Genomic DNA, 20,535 nt, shown 5'->3' on the forward strand with positions numbered 1-20,535 from the left:
GACCATTTGCTAACGTGACATGATCTGGGCACCTGGACCATATTTGGGTGCCCCAGGTGGTCACCCAGCTGGTCATCTCAATCCGCTTCACAATGGTAAAGGGATAAGAATTTATCCACTCTTAGGCGCTCAGACCAGCTCCGGGTGCTTAGACCGCTGTTGATGTGGACCCAAAATTGATCCATTACGTCGAGGCACCCTTTTGGCACCAAAGTGGTTTGAGCGCTCGGATCGGTTAGCCATGTGCTGACTGTCCAATACCTTCTCCAGTCACTTGGGAGATTTCGACCATCCGAAATTGAGCTCACCCAAAACCATCTTTCAGCCTTCTCCTCGAGCAATCTTCCACTCATGCTTCTCTTCCCTCAGAAGCGCCGCACGCTTCCTTCTCGTCCGCTAGTGTACTCTTCCGCAGTACTTCGTCCCTCGGAGGCACCAAACCTGTCGACTCTTTCCTATGCCATCCTTCTTGCTAGGTACATCTTTCACTCGACTTCTTGTGCTCCTAAGTTCTTACACACTTAAATACAAGGATTAAACACAATAGGATCTAACTTGACTTGGTTGACTACATCAAAATACAACACTTCCTGGTACTTTAGCATGTTTCCTATTAGCTATGAGAGATTCGGTCTATGGAGCATAATTAGGAAAGTGACTGATTATAATGAATAAATTCTAACTAAAAATGAAGATTAAATAGATTTACATCTTTTGATGTTATTCACTAATCGACTCATTTCTATTTTGTATAGAAATATTTGTGAATGTTTGAATATGGAATATGCTCCTGACATGATAGCCATTATGAGGGATTAAAGATATTTATATTGATATATATATAAAAATAATTTAATCTAGGGTAAAAATAAGTTATTGATGTCTCTGATTCGTTCTATAAAGCAATTATATAAGGTGTAACAATCTTCTTAACAATAATTGTTCAGTGTGCTTGCTGTCGCATAAATTATTTTTTCCTAAAGTATGAATGAATGTTCTTATTTGGTCTTTGTGACTAATTGTGTTTTGCTCTGGTCTGTATGACTTGATTATAATATCTATATGACTTACATGGTCTTTGTAACTAGTTAACCTTTGAGGATTGACTTGGACGAGTGGGAGATGTAGGAGTTACGAAGATGAAAGGGTGTATCTTCCCCTTCACCTTCCTCCTTTATGAGAAACCCTTCATCTTCCTCGCCTTTATATATGAGGCATCCAAGGAATCGAAAGAAAGGAGTGAGCAAGTAATTGGCAAGGAGAACATCTAGTGGAGAGGGATTTAGCTCGTCAAATCTTGAAGAGTTTTTTGATTCGTTCATGATCGTTCTTCTGACGACAAATGAAGATCAAGATCTACTATAGGATATCATTGTGGGTTTTACAAATTTTGTATTTCTATATTTCATGCATTTAGATCATTATTTATTTTTGTCACTAAATTGGCGATGGAAGTAAACTTTCTGTAGCTAAAGGATGTTAACGACTGAAGTTTTTGGTTGCTATTTGCAGTTAGCGATCAACTACTGGCCGAAATTTTGATTGCTAAACCTAGTTATTCTTGTAATGTGTGTGTGTGTGTATGTGTGTGTGTTTGTGTGTGTGTGTGATATCAATGAATAATGTTTGTGAACAATAATTGTGAACAGTAATTGTAAACAATAATTGTAAACAGTGTTTGTATTATGAACTGTAAAAAATGAACTATAAACGTAAATAACAATTGTGAATAGTAAAAAGTGAATAGTAATTATAAACAATAAAGACTGAATAGTAAAAAGTAGAGTGGGTTTTCTTTTCAGTTTTTCTTCCTTCTAGTGAACCTCACCTGTAGAGAAAAATAAACTTGGACCCCCAACTTTTCTGTTGGTATGTGAGGGGTTGACCATTTAACCTTAGATAGTCAGCACAGATTTTATGTAAGAATTCTCATACAGTTAATATTCTCTCTTGGGTACTTAGATAAGGACTGACGAAGAAAAAAATAATAGAAACGGAAAATATAGGCCACTTTATTTAAATTTTCATTGCAACCATAGATACAAACTGACACAGAGACACTTTAATTGATAGATACTTTTAAACATAGAGTATATACATGACTAACAAGACTTGGTAGAAATATTCACAGATTGCTTATATGAATATTTGAAAGGAAATACTCATACTTACAGATTGAAAAACTAGAGGTTTGCTTGAAATTTGATGCTTGCTTCCAGGGAGTGGGGGTAGTCTACTGAGCCAAGGTTGGCGAGGGCTTTTATAGAAGAGGGAAGAGAGGAGGATGCTCCTTTGGGGAGAAGGAACCCTTTTTCTTTTCTCATGAGTGCATAGAGAAAAGACGAGAGGACGATTCCTTAAGAGTAGAGGATAAGAGGGAGTAGCTGTAATGTGGGAGAAGGATGATTCCACCCAGAGTGGTGGCTGAGAAAGAGTAGCTGTAAAGCGGAGAAGGACGAAGAGTAGCTGTAAAGTGGAGAGTAGTGGCTAAGAAAGAGTAGTTAGAAAGTGGAGAAGGGCAATAAGGTGGGTCCCTATGGTACCATCATGTTGATGAGGTTTTGCTCATCGACAGAATCCAATGAGGGAGCAGAATTTGTTTCTTGGGCTTCTTGGAAGTGGGTTGGAGATCTTGGGGCAGGACTTTGGGCCTCATGTCCTGTTATAGAAGCATTTGCATATTGTTCGTGGGCTGTATATTGTTGCGACCTGGATAAGGATGCTCTATAGGCTCTGGAGGATAGAGCGGAACTTGCCAATCATTTCATGGCCCATGTATCAGCCTTCCTTTGGTAATGTTGAAGTAGAGTTGAATGTGTGTTGCAAAAGAGAATTGAAGGAATCTAGTACCCATGTCTCTGGGCCAGTAGATTTTCTCTGTGTATGTCTCTCCTGCTAGAAGATACTCATTTGAGTCTTCTAGTTTATCCCATGACGACTAAGCGCCTTGAACCGAAGCTCTCCAATGTTTCAATTGGTCTGGTAAGGGTGAGAAAGCTTCCCAATTGATGTCAAAATTAGAAGTATAGTCATCAAACTCTGGTTGGCGACTATTGAGTTCATCAATGTCTATTTTAATGAGGTGGCTAGCAGGCTACCCATTTAAGAGGTGAACTTTCAAAAGTATAGATGACAAATGTTTCTTCTTCTTCTAGAGCTATAGAGATGATTTGTCTAAGTTTCTTTGGAAAGTCCTAGAGGGAGTCTGGATCATGTACCTATAGCTTGTAGAGAAAACCATAGTCCATTAAAAGGAATGGAGTAATTACTCTTCCTTTAATTGTTCATGGTTCATATGTGTCCATGTTTATATGTACTTTTCAAAAAGCATATAAGAGGTTACATTGAGATCCATATTTTTCTGAATTTTCACAGGCTTTGGTTCGTTTGTGGCATTTTAGCTTGGGGTTGCTTTCTCCTTCATAAATAATTGTCATCCCCTTTGGGACCTTTTCTTGGTGTAAGATCTTTAAAGCTTCGCATAGTTCACCAAAGGTTTGAAAAGTAGAGTCTTCTGCAAAGCACCTCACATATATGGAAATTTCATCTAAAATAGTGTTGGGCAGGCTCAACAAAATCACTTCTGAATTTCTTTGTGGATGTGGCTATTGCAACAACCCTTAATTGTCCCAATGTTAAATAATTGGGCCTATGGACTCTAGTTTTGTATTGTTTGGAGAAGAAATTGTAATAGCTTGTGGATATGTCTTTTCAGGTACTTCTTGGGCTTTCTCTAGTTGGTCTATTTTCATTAGTGCTTTTCCTCTTATTTTGAGTAGGGTAATAAAGAAATTAGGCCCAATGACTGATCTGGCTAAATCAAAGGTCTCTTCCAGTGAGTAGATACCCCGAAATGAGGGAGTTACACATCTTTGAATAGCTATGGTAACCTCTTCCTAGTCATAATATACTCCTATTTGAGAACCTGAGTAGACTGCATAACAGGAGAACTTCTTTTCGATTGGTTTTAGTATTGTTGTTTGGAAGTAATAGCCACAATAATAATTATGGTTGATCCTGTCCGAAAGCAGGAAGGTGGAAAACTGGGGATGTGGCGACTTTGCTGACTGACTGTAGATCTATCTCCATTCTGTAAAACAAGTAACATCAGTGCCAAGTCAGGGAAGGGGTCTCCGGCGTTGGCCCTCCGACACTCAAGTCAATCACCGGAACTATAGAAGAAGTAGAGCAACAGTAGAACTAGCACCAAACAGTAATAACGCGTACCTCCGCCAGTGATGGACCCCCCTTTATATAGAGTCCTGGTGGGCGACATGCATGCTTCTTGAGGTATGAGCGCATTCTCTAATACATCCTATGAAAGGACCTATCAGTAAAGTACCTCTAACACTATATCTTAACAGGGTATGCATATCCCTAATAAGACAGTAAAAACTCCCGCCATACGATCCTCTTGTCAACCATGCCTCGTGTCAGCAACACTATCTCCCAAAAGGATGTCAAGAGATACTACAGTGGTCCCGTTGCTTGGCCGAGCGAGATAGCCTCTCGGCCGGGATTTCGCTCCATCCATGGCCAGGTTCCGCTGCTTGGTCGAGCGGGGTAGCCGTTCGGCTGGGACCCCTCCGCACTATCAACCTCAGTTGCTCTTCCGTGCAGTGACCATGTAGTAACATGCCCTCCCCCGTTTGGCCCAGCTATCCGGTCACCTTTGGCATCCTGTTGCTCCGTATTGAGCGTCGATTGTCTTACGTATCATCTCGAGCTAGATGGGTGGTTGGCTCGGATATGCCTCCCGCCAGTCGGGCCTTGACTGTCCCGACCAACCGTTATAATTGTCCTCCGTTCAACCCTTTGACACCTAGGCATTGACCACCTTGACTTTGAACTCCATCTTGGCAGTTGACCTCGTGCCAGGTGGGCCTCCCTCTATCACCGCATCACAAGTCATCCCTCAAGTCTAGTCAAAGGAGGCTGCAAGTTCGACTAACTGGACCAGTAGAGTCTTTGGCGGCTTTCACGATTTCACTGTTCGACTTCATATCGCCAGGCTAGGCCTACAACTGCCACTCGGACCACGCCTTTCAAAGCAAATTGTGCCTTGGCCGTTCCGATGTGTGCTAATCCTTTATCTGTGCTCAGTTGAGATGATGAACGACAACACTTGACGAATTTTCTTCTTTTTTTGTGCCTCCTCAGCTGAATGTCTTGATGTCATCCAGATTTCTTGAAGATCGTGCAAATCTTCGATCATTATGACCGAACACGCGGTCATACCTTTTAATTAAGCCTCATTAATGTCTTCTGCTAGCTGAATACCACATGCCCCACTTTCTACCGTTGCACATTTGACGTGATAGGCGGATATCTACCGACGACGTGACAGGCGCCATTTCAAATTCAACAGCTAGATCTTCCCCTAATTTTTCGCAACCCTAGATCAGACGACTCGAGTTGATCGACCGGGAGGCTTATAAACCCCTCGTGCATCATCATTTTCTTCTTCCTCATGCTTTCGTCTTCATATTTTCTCCGCGACGCTCCGCTTCTTCTTCTTCGGTGATCTTTCATGTAAGCTCCTTCACTTTTTCCTATCTGAAACTGTTCGTGGTTCTTCTTTGACCCCTTTTTCGATGGTTAGTTCTTCGCAACCCCCTGTCCCTGCCCCTAGGCTCTGGTATACTTCTACCAAGTCCATGTTCGATGGGTACGACGTTGAGAACCTAACATTTGCCTACCAATTTCCTTCCAACTACCAAATTGACATTCCTTCTACCTTTCACCAACCACATGAACCACCGCCGAGTTTTTTATATTTCTTTAGGGATCAGTTCACCGCCAGTCTATGGTTCCATGCCCACCCTTTCTTCTCCGCCGTCTGTAAATATTTCTGTATTTCTCTTAATCAATTAGTGCTGAACCCCTTTTGGCTGTTGTACGGGGTTGTAGTTTTGTTTCGTCTACACGGTATTTCTCTGACTTCTCGGCTCTTCTATTACTTCTATTACCCAAAACTATCTGAGCTGGGGACCTTTCTGCTCCAAGCCCAAGTGGGCTTGATTTTCTTTGATAAAATATCATCCTTCAATAAGCATTGGAGAGACCACTACTTTTTCGTTCGCTTTCTCGAGCAGCCAGATTTTTTGACCAGCTGGCAGCTAGATGTGACGAACCCACCACTGCTAATGAAGTACAAAAGCTGATCGGATTATCTCTAGGCAGCTTTAAGTTTGGCTGGTCAAAAGTACCACATCTATAAGTTAATGCTAGAGGGCGTCGTCTACGTGTTCGTCTTGAGTTCGATTCACACGAAGCTTTATCCAGCTTAGGTATGCTCTTTCTTTTCCCAATCTTTGAATCTAACTGATTTTTTCTCCCCTTTTGCAGCTCAAATCATTTTGCGAGCACTTCTGGCCGGCAAGTGCAAGCTCGCTGACGCAAAGATCAACGCTGCGGTCGTGGCTGAGCTGGAGAGTCGCGGCCTACAGTCGGTAGGCTCTCACGAGGATCCGCTCTATGAAGAAGAGGGAACGCAGGCGCTAGGGAGCAAAGTTGGGAGAAGTCAGACAGCGGAAAGTGACGCAGTGGCCGCAACAGCCGACCTTCCTCTTGAACGACCCTCTTTGCTGGCGATTGCTGTGGCTTTTGAGTCGGCCACCTTTGGCGAACCGCTACAAAGGCGCAAGAGACGCCGAGTGGAAGGGTCCTCCCGATCTGCAACTTCTACCTTGCAGGCCCTAATATCGGTCGTCTCCCGACCCTCCTCCAAGCTGGGGCAAGACCTCCATTCTGTTGGATCAGATGAGTACGATAAAGGGGGGGGGGGGGGGGGGGGAAAATATCGTGTTTTTAAAATTTTTCTTTTACTTTAGAAAACAGAGTCGTGCAGCGGAAAGTAGAATGAAAAACTCGTTCGGTTACTTGGTTCGAAGTCTAGGTCGACTCCTACTCCATGGCCCACGATCCTTGATCGCACCGATGGGCAATCTACTATAATTCTTCTTTCCAAAAACCTCGGAAAGAAGCAGTGTATATAGATGAGCAAGATAGTAACAATCTACTATCTTACTAATGAAAGAATACAATGCAAGCTAAAAATGATATACCGACAAATGTAGAAATTGAAGCTCGATCGGTACTTCTGGACGGACTAGCTTGAAGAGTTGTAGCACGAGTAGCTTGCGCAGAGGAGAGCTTTGAGATGATCAGAAAGTGTTGTACCGCCTCAGACCTCGAGCTTCTTTTTATAAGATCGTCGATGTTCAGTCGACCGATCCCTGGGTTCGGTCGACCAATCCCTGGGTTCGGTCGACCAAACCAGCTTCCTTCCTTCCTGGCTGAGATCCGATGCTGATTCGATCTTCGGCATTAATTGATCATTAAGGGTTCGGTCGACCGATCCCTTTGTTTAGTTGACCGAACATGCTCCTTCCCTGTTTGTCGAGATTTGTCGTGATTTGCATTTATTGTGCCTTTAATATTGATCGTTCGGTCGACCGATCCTCTGGTTCGGTTGACCGATTAGTGTAGCTTCCTTCTGCTTATGATCGTTGCTGATTAAACTGACCTGTGCTGAGTCATCCTAGTTCGGTCGACCGATCCGGCCAAACCTGCAACACAGAGTTAAACAAAGTATCTCTGCAACACAAAGGTTAACACAGTAATATATAATGCATGAGTAATATAAGACAGTAGAACTGTCTTGATCTCAACTTGGAAATCTTCCTAATTTCTTTAGTTGGATCAGCGACCATAGGTTGTTCCCTTCAGGAACCCGATCTCACTGTCGCTCCTCTAGTTGTTTACCTCAACTTACCTGCCAAACATGGTCCTCCAGACATGTTTGGACTTTGCCTGCTCAGTGTTTGATCGCCTGATCCACTAAGACCTTTCCTACAATACTATATTAGCCAACAGTAATAATAATGTAGAATACAATGGTAAACATAAACCTAGATTTACCGAGATCCGCTGGTCCGGTCGACCGCGAACGGTCGACCGGAAACCATCTGATCAATCTTTCTTGGAGTTCACTCCTCCAAGACTTCTTGTTACCTAAGGTTATCTCCCCCTAGATTTTTCACCACTTGACTTCACTCACCAAGACTCAGTATTCGGCTACCCAGGGATCAGGTCCTCCAAACCTATCCACCTGGCTTCCACGATATACCGAGATTTTCCTTGCCTCAGTATTAGGCTACTCAGGGATCAGGTCCTCTAGACCTATCCACCTGGCTTCCACGATCTACCGAGATTTTCCTTGCCTCAGTATTCGGCTACCCAAGGATCAGGTCCTTCAGACCTATCTACCTGGCTTCCACGATCTACCAAGATTTTCCTTGCCTAGCCTACAATTAGGACTTCCCTTGCCTAGCCTACAACTAGGACTTCCCTAGATCAAGCTCCATACTTAACATACTTAAACATATTTGTCTGACATTAAAACCTTGGCGGTTGATTGCACCAATACATTCCTCCTCTTGAGCAGGGAGTCGCAGAGCTCCCTGCTTCCATATCATCCAATCGGACACCCTCGTTGTCTGTACTACCTCAGGGGATAATTTGTGTGTTGTCAGTCGCCTTCAAGCTACCATCTTTGCTAGCGACCCAAGTGTCTCGCATCCGACCAGTTCCGACATCCTGGTCCTCGAGCAGGGTGACTTCAGGCCCCTTTGGCTCAAGTAGCCAAAGGCAAATAATGGCAATTAGCCATTTGTCAACCGACGAGTATCGCAGTGTGGACGACTCGACACCCCTCACCCCCGAGTACCAAATAAGGACACAAGGGTTGCTCACACAAATATGGATCGATGCCCGGGCCCATGTGGCAGTCTTCTCTCCAGGGGAGCGGTCTTCTCTCCAGGGGAGCTCGCCAACAGTTACACCTAGATGTCCACTGGGGTATGCACATTGCTTTTGCATTTACTTTTTATCTATTCGACATTTATAATTTTCTTGTTGTTGTAGTTATGGGTAGAGAGTCTGGCCATGTGTCATAGGCTTGCCTATTTGGAGCATGAAGTCCAACAGTTGCGCACTTTGAGCGACCAAACAACTGTACGCAGGCGCGCTTGCAGATGAGCGCCGAGGCGGCCCAATTAAAGGTTGATCTACAGAGGAGCTCCGAGCTGCTGGAGACAGAAAAGGGCAAGAGTGTTGAGTAGGCAACGTAGCTAGTGAGGCTTAACAAGCAGACCTCCTCCTTCAAAGCAAAGATCCACTCAGCCAACACCAGGAAGCTCTGAGCCATCGAGGATTTAGAGATCAAGAACAAAGAAGCTCGGGTCCTGGCTCAGAGTCTGAAGGAGATGGAGACCACCCTAAATGCCGAGCGGGAGGGTCGGTCAGCCGACTGGTCCGTAGCGAGGGCCCAGCTTGATGCAAAGGATGAGGAGTTAACCACTCTGAAGGTGGACTTAGAAGCATCTCGATCGGCCTTCAAATTTTACCAAAGCGCAGAGTCTAGCCGATTTGAGATGCAGAAACAAGCTTACATCCGCTCGGACCCCTTCAATGACCGACTCACCGACCGAGCGCTTCGCCTCTTCAACCTGGCCATCAATGGGACGCTCGACCAGCTGGAGGATGATGAACATATCCCTACCACTCTGAGCAACCAGATCATCAGTCGGGACAAGCTGACCGAGTCATTGCCCGATGATGTGTTGGATTACCTCGAGTGAGCTAGCCTCCTGTGGTGCTTGCCTCTTTTTTGTATTACCTTATCTTGTACAAACTTTGCAAGTGTTAATGTAGATTCATTTCTTCGGTGTACCCTTTCATTTAGTGTTATTCCATCATGTCACGTCGTTCAACACTTCTTTATTCATCTTTTGTTGCAAACACTCGTGCAATCATTGATGCTCTACTGGAATAAGGCTACGAAGCACTTATCATTTTGCGGACAATTTCTAAGTGTGGCTCCATGAACTACCTATCAGCGACTCATTGATCATCTTTATCCGTAGTAGCCTTAGCTTTAGAGAGATTGATCAGCCATTTTTTGTCGTAGCCTCGGGTTTAGAATCGCCGCTCGACTGTTGATGAAGATCGAGGTTTAATGTCACTGCTCGATGGTTGAAGTACATAGACACGAGTTTAAGGTCGTTGCTTGATCGTCAATGAAGACCAGGGTTTAACGTTGTCACTCGATGGTTGCAATACGTAGATAGGGTTTAAGGTCGCCGCTCGACTGCTGACGTAGACGAGGGTTTAAGATCGTCGCTCAACCGCTGACGTAGAAGAGGGGTTAAGGTCGCTGCTCGACCGTTGACGTAGATGAGGATTTAAGGTCGCTGCTCGACCGTTGACGTAGACGAGAGTTTAATGTCACTGCTCCATTGCTAACGTAGACGAGGGTTTAAGGTTGCCGCTCAATAGCTGATGTAGACCAGGGTTTAAGGTCGCCGCTCGACCGCTGACGTAGATGAGGGTTTAAGGTCACCACTCGACCGCTGACGTAGACGAGGGTTTAAGATCGCCGCTCGACCACTGATGTAGATGAGGGTTTAAGGTTGCCGCTCAACCACTGACGTATACAAGGGTTTAAGGTCGTCGCTCGACCGCTGATGTAGACGAGGGTTTAAGGTCGCCGCTCGACTATCGATGAAGACTAGGGTTTATAGTCGTCGCTCGACTTTTAACTTAGCCGATTGGCTTAAGAGTCTGGAATACTTGTGATTTTATTCATATTTATCCTGCATCCAGAAGCCATACAAGCACTTATACAGGTACATTTGTATTTATTCACGCACCTCTCACCTGACCCTATAGGTTTGGAGATGGTTCGCGCTCCACGGTCACTCGAGCTATCTTCCATCTTCATCCTCCAGATAGAAGGCTCCCGAGCAAAGCTTCTGCATGACCTTATAGGGTCCCACTCGTGGGGCTTCAAGTTTAGTGATGTCGTAGAACAGCTTTATTCTCTTCCACACCAAATCGCCAACCTAGAAGTGTTAGGATGTATACTAAAAGCCTAGCTTTCGGTATAAACATTTATCTAGAAATAAGAATCACATTGGTCAAATGACTACATTTATGATAAATGCAGTTGTTCAATTAATTTATATTGTAGATAATATGGCGTGTGGTGTCACACACAGAGGATTATGTTATCAGTACCTTATAAATTATAAACAGTAGCTCACAACCATGATGGAAAGGAACAAACCATTGGAAGGTCGTAGTGTAATTAGGTGTTAGTTTATCTTAACTATATAATTACACTAGTACACTAAGAGTGTATTGAGTAGGACCATTAGAGGTCGTTTCTTTTATACTGACTTTATAAAGGAACAAAGACCTCAGTTATTATGGAAGTGTGTGCTCTTAATCCTAATATAATAACAAGCACATATATTTGATATTTATTTCTTTAATTTATCAATGGGTGAGATTTAGTTCGATGAATCAATAAGCTCGATAAGTTGGAAAATGATATCACTTATAGTGTGTGTTGTTGATTATAGAAGGAAACTGTGTCCTAGTAATCTAGGTTGAGAATGCCCCCAAGAGGAGCTCATAAGGATTGTCATGTTAAACCCTGCAGGTGGACTTAGTCCGACATGATGATGAAGTTGAGTGGTACTACTCTTGGAGCTAGATATTAATTAAGTGAGTTGTCAGTAACTTACTTAATTAGTGGACATTTGTTATCTTAAACACAGGGAGACTGACACACTCATAATAAGAAGGAGCTCAAAAATGTAATTTGGGATTGGTGCGGTAGTTCAATAATAATTCTTTAGTGGAATGATTTATTATTGATGAAATTAAGTTGTGTGTTCGGGGCGAACACGGGATACTTAATTTCATCGGGAGACCAAAACCAATTCCTCCTCTCGGTCCCTATCGTAGCCTCTTAATTATAGAGTACTATACCCACCTATACCCACCTTCTTACCCATCCCATAGGGGTCGGCCAAGCTAGCTTGGAGACCAAGCTAGGGCCGGCCAAAGTTTGGTTCATGGGTGCTTCAAGGTGGCCGGCCCTAGCTTGGGTTCAAGCTTGGTGTGGCCGGCCCAAATTAAAAGGATTTTTATTTTTAAAAATTTTTCTTATGTGGATAACATGATTTAAAAGAGAGTTTAAAAATTTAAATCTTTCCTTTTATAAGATTCTACAAAAGATTAAGAGAAGAGCTAAATCTCTTTCCTTATTTGTAGATTAAAAGGTTGATTTTAATTTTGGTAAAAACTTTCCTTTTTAACCATGTTCATGATTTAAAAGAAAGTTTAAAAATTAATAATTCTCTTTTATTAGTTTCTACAAAAGATTAAGAAAAGATTTGATATCTTTCCTTATTTGTAGATTGAAAAGAGATTTTAATTTTTAGAGATAACTTTCCAGAAATTATCCACATGTTTAAAGAAAGATTTAATTTATAAAATTTCCTTTTTACCAATCATGAAGGGATTAAAATTATTGGAGAAATTTTTATAAAATTTCCGGAAGTAAATAAGGAAGTTTTAATTTGTGTTTAAAATTTTTATTTGTTTGGAGAATAGGTGTGGCCGGCCATTATAATTGTGAGAAGAAAAATTATTTTTAATTAAATAAAATTTTCCTTTTCATGGCAAAAGAATTAAGGAAGTTTTTATTAAAATTTCCTTATTTGCCAAAACCAAGGATTATAAAAGAGGAGGTAGAGGAGCCTTCATGAGGTGAACTTCTATTCTTTTTCTTTCCTCACCTCTTTGGTTTTGGTGGCCGGCCCTATTTCTCTCCTCTCCTCTTGTTGGCCGAAACTCATCTCTTGGTGGAGCTTTTGTTTGTGGCCGGATCAAGGAAGGAGAAGAAGGAGAGAAAGCAAGCCTCGTCTCTAGCATCCCTTGGAGCATTGGTGGTGGCCGAAATTCTTCATCCTTGGAGGAGTTTATTGTGGCTGAAATTTAGAAGAAAGAAGGAAGGTGGAAAAGTGGTTCTCATCTCGGAAGATCATTGCCCACACAACGTCCGAGGTTAGAAGAGGAATACGTTAGAAGATCAAGAGGTCTTTCTAGAAGGTATAACTAGTAATTTTTCCTTTCCGCATCATACTAGTTATTTATGGAAATAATACCAAATACAAGAGGCTTACGATTCTAGTATTTCGAATATGTTTTTCGATGTTATGTTCTTTTGTTTTATTTATCCTTATGATTTGATTGTTTTTTTCGGTTAACCTAAAGTTATTTTAGAAAATTAAATATTAGCTTTCCATAAAAGGTTTTGTCTAGTCGGTGGTGGTTGCTCCCATATCCAAGAAGGCCGTGTGCCTCGCCACGTCAGTACTGGGAACCAATTATGGAAATTAATATTTAATGGAATTAATAACTTAAGGTGATTTGGGTCGAACGTGTTAAGTTCCGCAGGAGACCCAAGTCAAAACCTAAAGGAACGAATAGATTAAGTTTTGAATCAAACGTGTTAAGTTCCGCAGGCGATCCAAAATTTAATTTAAAAGAACACATGGTAGCTAGGAGAAGGTTCAGACCTTTGTACAAAATTTTTGTACAGTGGAACCTCTAGGTTTTCCGAGTAGCAACCAACAATTGGTATCAGAGCTAGGGTTTTGCCTCTGTGTATTTGGTATTAGTTTAATTATGCACATGTCATACATAATTTAGGCAGGATAATAGTAGGATGTGCTAACTTTGTGGATGCAGGATCCAACTATTATGGCTTATAGTTATTATGTGTGTGATTGGACCCTTGGACATGTCAAGGGCATTTTATTGTGTGTGCATGATTGTATTATAAAATACAGCAGGAGCTGTATTTAGTTTTATTAGGATTTTATTTTTTTGATCTAGTTACATGTACATTCCTTCGAGGAATATAGGATCGAAAAATGTAAAATTCTATTTATGTCGCGGATCGAATCTTGCAAGGCGTGGAACCTTTTTTTGAGGACCAGAGGCGCAGCGGAACAAGGAGCAAGATGGATGCGACAACTAGACCCGGTGGCGGTGGCCAAAGATGGCAGCAACTAGGGTCGGCGACACACGGAGGACAACAATAGATAAAAGCCCTAATAGTTGAAAATTATTTTTTCTATTTATTGCTTTTTATGCTGTGTTGTGTGTGCTTGTTAGTATGCATGTTAGGTAGACTAGCATAGTCAAAATTCCTCACTTTAAATAACTAAGTGGAAGAGGGATTTATTTTAAATAAATTCCACGGTCTCCATTACTAGTTTATAAGTGATGCAACAAGCTTGCGCGTTGGCTCTGAGTGCCTTCCTCCATATCGGATGAGCTTGTTTGCGGATCACTAGATTAAACTTCCATTTTGGATGACTATAGGAAGTTAATTAAGAGCGTGTGATCTTCCCCATCGGAAGGGGCATAATCTTATTAATGGTCTTAGTGTCAAGTAATGGTATACACTTAGGCACGTCTAATAGTATCATCCCCATCGGAGTCACTGCTATTATTTGTGTGACTGAAGAAAACCAACTATTAATTTGTCAAATAAATAGGTTGACAATATAATAAAATTAAAAACCCCTCTTACAAATGTTTGATTTTGTATACGTCCACATTATCGTGGCATACAAAATTCACGGTGTTTGAGGTAATTTTATTTGTCATAAAGATTTATTGACAAGATAATTAATGGGTAAACCCCTCCTCTTACAAATGTTTAAATTTTGTATACGTCCACACTATCGTGGCATGCAAAATTCACGGTGTTTGAGGTGTTGGTGAATTTAAATAATATTGTTTGAGGAATCAATGTTATTTTAAATTCAAAAAGTTTTGACCAAATATTTGATCAAAGACAGATCAACTATTAATTTTATTCGTCATAAAGTAAAATTGACGAGATAATAAAATTAATGAATAAAATCTCCTCTTCGATTTTGTATACGTTCACACTATCGTGGCATACAAAATTCATGGGGATTTTAAGGAGTTGATCTTGACCAAATATTTTTGTGATTCTTAGGATTTAAAATGTTTGTCAATCCCCTAGTAGTCATACTATAGAAAAAACTTAGTAGTCTCAATTGTAATGATTGGAAATAGGACTTGGACATTAAGGTAGACTGTCTTCTTAGAATTAAGAACAATATAGGTGTATTTAATTCATTAGTTGAAACATGTTTAGTGGTGTTATCTACCAGAACCTGGAGTGTAGATACAGATGCCATTAATCATGTCCGCAATTCATTGCAGGGTTCCAGGAAACCCGGCAACTAAATGAAAATTAAAACACCGTCCACATGGGCACTACTGTAAAAATGGTAGCTGTTGCAGTGGGAGATGTTTATCTTTTGATAAGAATAAAATATGGATTTTTGAGTAATTATCTTTACGCACCAAGTTTAGAAAGAACTAGTTTTCAGTTTCTAAACTATTCAAAGAACTTGATATTCTGTCTCTTTTAATAACAAAGTTGTTATTAAGAAAAAGAGGGAAGTTATCTGTTCTGGTACATTGGTTGGCAATTTATAAATCCAATAACTCTCATGATGCAACAAATGGAAATTAGTAACACATCTTCTAACTTTAAGAGAAAGTAACCTTCGGAAATGAACCAATTATATCTTTGGCATCTAAGGCTAGGTTATATTAACTTGAGTAGGATTCATTGGTAGCTGATGAACTTTTGGGTTCATTAGTAGTGGAAATCTTTCCAACCTGCGAGTTTTACTTGGAAGGAAAAATAACCAAGAAGCTTTTAAGTCTAAGGGGTATGGAGTCAAAGATATGTTGAAATTGGTTCATTCTGATTTGTGTGATCCTATGACTATCCAGACAAGAGGTAGTATTGAATATTTCGTCTATTTTATAGACAACTATTCAAGATACAAATAAATTTACTTAATGTACCGCAAGACTAAGTACTTTGATTAGTTCAAAGAGTACAAGGCTGATGCGGAGAAATGTTAAAGTAAAAGTCACTATGGTAAGATCGTAGTGGCAAGTACCTCTTGGGAGAATTTAGGAGTCACTTATCAGAAGTAGGGATTCAATCCCAACTAACTGCACCTGGTATACCCCAATAGAATGGTGTAGAAAAAGGAAGGTATAGGACTCTTATGGAAATAAGTAGATTGATGAGTTATTTAGAATATTACCAAAATCATTTTAAGGATATACTCTGGAAACGGAAATGAATATAGTACCTTCGAAAGACAGAACTCTCTACTCATATAGAATTGCTGAATAGGCGTAAGCCTATTTCGAAGCATATTCGGATTCGGGTAGTCCAGCACATATGCAGAAGAGAGACAATGATAAGTTGGACAGGAATTCACTTGTTTGTGGGTTATCCTAGAGAAATGAAAGTAGGTTTATAGTCTTAAAAATCAGAAGGTCATTATTAGCATCAATGACCGATTTTTAGAAAAGGACTATGTAATAAACCATGTGCCCATAAGAAAATTTGTTCTTAAGGAAATAATAAAAGACATGTCTAATCTAGTATCAACTGTACAAGATGAGATACCATAAGGAAACTGCAACACGTATCACAAATGATACACAATTGCAGAAAGTGCCTTGTCGTAGTGGGAGGGTTGTTAGGCAACCTAAAAGGATTCATGTTTTGGGAGAGTTTTTGGACTCGATCCCTGGAGGGCATGAACCTGATCTCCGAACATATGACGAAGCACTCCAAGATAAAGATGCAACATCTTGGCAAAGAGTAATGAATAACAGAATTAGAATATATGTATTCTAATAAAATCTGGAAGCTTGTAGAAACACCAAATGGTGTAAAAGCCTTTGGGTGTAAAAAGGTCTATAATAGGAAAAGAGGGATAGACAGGAAGGTAGAAACTTTCAAAAGCAAGGCTAGATGAAAAAGGAAACTTTTGCACTGGTAGCCATGCTTAAGTCTATCCGGATTCTTTTATCTATTTGGCAAGTGGATGTCAAGACAACATTCCTTAATGGAAGTCTTGAAGAAAGCATCCATATAAAGCAACCAGAAGGGTTCATTGTAAAGGGCTAAGAGCATCTTGTGTGCAAGCTCAATCAGTCTATGGATTGAGGCAAAGCTTCAAGGTCTTGGAACATCCAGTTTATCAAAGTAATCCATACCTATGGATTTATTGAGTAAACGGATAAGTCTTGTGTATACAAAAGGTGTGATGGAAACGTGGTGGTGTTTCTTGTACTATACGTAGATAACATTTTTAGTAGTTGGAAACAATATCAAAATGTTGTCAGAAGTAAGGGTATGGTTGTCCAAATAATTCGATATAAAGGACTTGGGAGAATGTATATATTTTTGAGATCAAAGTAATAAGGGATCGCAAGAAAAAAAAAATACTTATCCCAAGCTTAATACGTCGGAAAAATCCTTGTTCATTTTTAGCATGCAAAACTCCTAGAAAGGATTCTTACCTTTTAAGAATGGAGTGTCTTTATCTAAAGAGATGTCTCCGATGACATCAAAGGAGATTGAGGACATGAAGGGAGTTCTTTATGCTTCAGCAGTTAGACAACCTAATGTATGCTATGCACGAGATCAGAAATCTGTTTTGCCAAGGGCATAGTTAGCAGATATCAAAGTAACCCTAGACAAGGACATTGGATTGCAGTAAAGCATATATTAAAAGTACCTTAGAGGCACTAGAGATTATATGCTAGCTTACAAGGCAGTTAATTTGGTTCCTGTAGGTTGCATGGATTTTGACTTCCAATCGGATAGGGACAATAATAAGTCGACCTCGGGGTTTTGTGTTTACTTTAGGAGGTAAAGTCATAACTATGGAAGAGTGATAATCATAAGTGTTTTTCTAAACTCCACCATAGAAGCTTAGTATATGGCAAGCCTCTAAGGTGGCCATAAAAGTTGAATGACTCAATAACCTCAAGATAGACTTAGATATGATTTCTAGTTTGTCCAAAGATTATTATAATTTATTGTAATAATATTGGTGCAGTAGCAAACTCGAAGAAACCATAAGTCTATAAGGCAAGTAAACACAATAGAGCGCAAGTACCACCCAATACGAGAAATCGTATAAACGAGGAAAAGTTGTTGCCGCCTAGATTGCATCAGGTGATGACCTATAGATCCTTTCACTAAGGTCCTTAAGGCAAGAGCTTTTGATGGGCATGTTGAAGGGTTGGGAATCAGATGTATGGCAGCAGATATAGCAGCTTAGTCTTTTAGTATAAGTGGGAGATTGTTAGGATGTATACTAAAAGCCTAGCTTTTGGTATAAACATTTATCTAAAAATAAGAATCACATTGGTCAAATGACTACATTTATGATAAATGTAGTTGTTCAATTAATTTATATTATAGATAATATGGTGTGTGGTGTCACACACAGAGGATCATGTTATCAGTACCTTATAAATTATAAACAGTAGCTCACGACCATGATGGAAAGGAACAAACCATTGGAAGGTCGTAGTGTAATTATGTGTTAGTTTATCTTAACTATATAATTACACTAGTACACTAAGAGTGTATTGAGTAGGACCATTAGAGGTCGTTTCTTTTATACTGACTTTATAAAGGAACAAAGACCTCAGTTATTATGGAAGTGTGTGCTCTTAATTCTAATATAATAACAAGCACATATATTTGATATTTATTTCTTTAATTTATCAATGGGTGAGATTTAGTTCGATGAATCAATAAGCCCGATAAGTTGGAAAATGATATCACTTATAGTGTGTGTTGTTGATTATAGAAGGAAACTGTGTCCTAGTAATCTAGGTTGAGAATGCCCCCAAGAGGAGCTCATAAGGATTGTCATGTTAAACCCTGCAGGTGGACTTAGTCCGACATGATGATGAAGTTGAGTGGTACTACTCTTGGAGCTAGATATTAATTAAGTGAGTTGTCAGTAACTTACTTAATTAGTGGACATTTGTTATCTTAAACACAGGGAGACTGACACACTCATAATAAGAAGGAGCTCAAAAATGTAATTTGGGATTAGTGCGGTAGTTCAATAATAGTTCTTTAGTGGAATGATTTATTATTGATGAAATTAAGTTGTGTGTTCGGGGCGAACATGGGATACTTAATTTCATCGGGAGACCAAAACCAATTCCTCCTCTCGGTCCCTATCGTAGCCTCTTAATTATAGAGTACTATACCCACCTATACCCACCTTCTTACCCATCCCATAGGGGCCGGCCAAGCTAGCTTGGAGACCAAGCTAGGGCCGGCCAAAGTTTGGTTCATGGGTGCTTCAAGGTGGCCGGCCCTAGCTTGGGTTCAAGCTTGGTGTGGCCGGCCCAAATTAAAATAAAAGGTTTTTTATTTTTAAAATTTTTCTTATGTGGATAACATGATTTAAAAGAGAGTTTAAAAATTTAAATCTTTCCTTTTATAAGATTCTACAAAAGATTAAGAGAAGAGCTAAATCTCTTTCCTTATTTGTAGATTAAAAGGTTGATTTTAATTTTGGTAAAAACTTTCCTTTTTAACCATGTTCATGATTTAAAAGAAAGTTTAAAAATTAATAATTCTCTTTTATTAGTTTCTACAAAAGATTAAGAAAAGATTTGATATCTTTCCTTATTTGTAGATTGAAAAGAGATTTTAATTTTTAGAGATAACTTTCCGGAAATTATCCACATGTTTAAAGAAAGGTTTAATTTATAAAATTTCCTTTTTACCAATCATGAAGGGATTAAAATTATTGGAGAAATTTTTATAAAATTTCCGGAAGCAAAAAAAGAAGTTTTAATTTGTGTTTAAAATTTTTATTTGCTTGGAGTATAGGTGTGGCCGGCCATTATAATTGTGAGAAGAAAAATTATTTTTAATTAAATAAATTTTTCCTTTTCATGGCAAAAGAATTAAGGAAGTTTTTATTAAAATTTCCTTATTTGCCAAAACCAAGGATTATAAAAGAGGAGGTAGAGGAGCCTTCAAGAGGTGAACTTCTATTCTTTTTCTTTCCTCACCTCTTTGGTTTTGGTGGCCGGCCCTATTTCTCTCCTCTCCTCTCCTCTTGTTGGCCGAAACTCATCTCTTGGTGGAGCTTTTGTTTGTGGCCGGATCAAGGAAGGAGAAGAAGGAGAGAAAGCAAGCCTCGTCTCTAGCATCCCTTGGAGCATTGGTGATGGCCGAAATTCTTCATCCTTGGAGGAGTTTATTGTGGCTGAAATCTAGAAGAAAGAAGGAAGGTGGAAAGGTGGTTCTCATCTCAGAAGATCGTTGCCCACACAACGTCCGAGGTTAGAAGAGGAATACGGTAGAAGATCAAGAGGTCTTTCTAGAAGGTATAACTAGTAATTTTTCCTTTCCGCATCATACTATTTATTTATGGAAATAATACCAAATACAAGAGGCTTACGATTCTAGTATTTCGAATATGTTTTTCGATGTTATGTTCTTTTATTTTATTTATCCTTGTGATTTGATTGTTCTTTTCGGTTAACCTAAAGTTATTTTAGGAAATTAAATATTAGCTTTCCATAAAAGGTTTTGTCTAGTCGGTGGTGGTTGCTCCCATATCCAAGAAGGTCGTGTGCCTCGCCACGTCAGTACTGGGAACCAATTATGGAAATTAATATTTAATGGAATTAATAACTTAAGGTGATTTGGGTCGAACGTGTTAAGTTCCGCAGGAGACCCAAGTCAAAACCTAAAAGAACGAATAGATT

The sequence above is a fragment of the Zingiber officinale genome, chromosome 2A (genome assembly GCF_018446385.1).
Source record: "Zingiber officinale cultivar Zhangliang chromosome 2A, Zo_v1.1, whole genome shotgun sequence".
Taxonomy (NCBI): domain Eukaryota; kingdom Viridiplantae; phylum Streptophyta; class Magnoliopsida; order Zingiberales; family Zingiberaceae; genus Zingiber; species Zingiber officinale.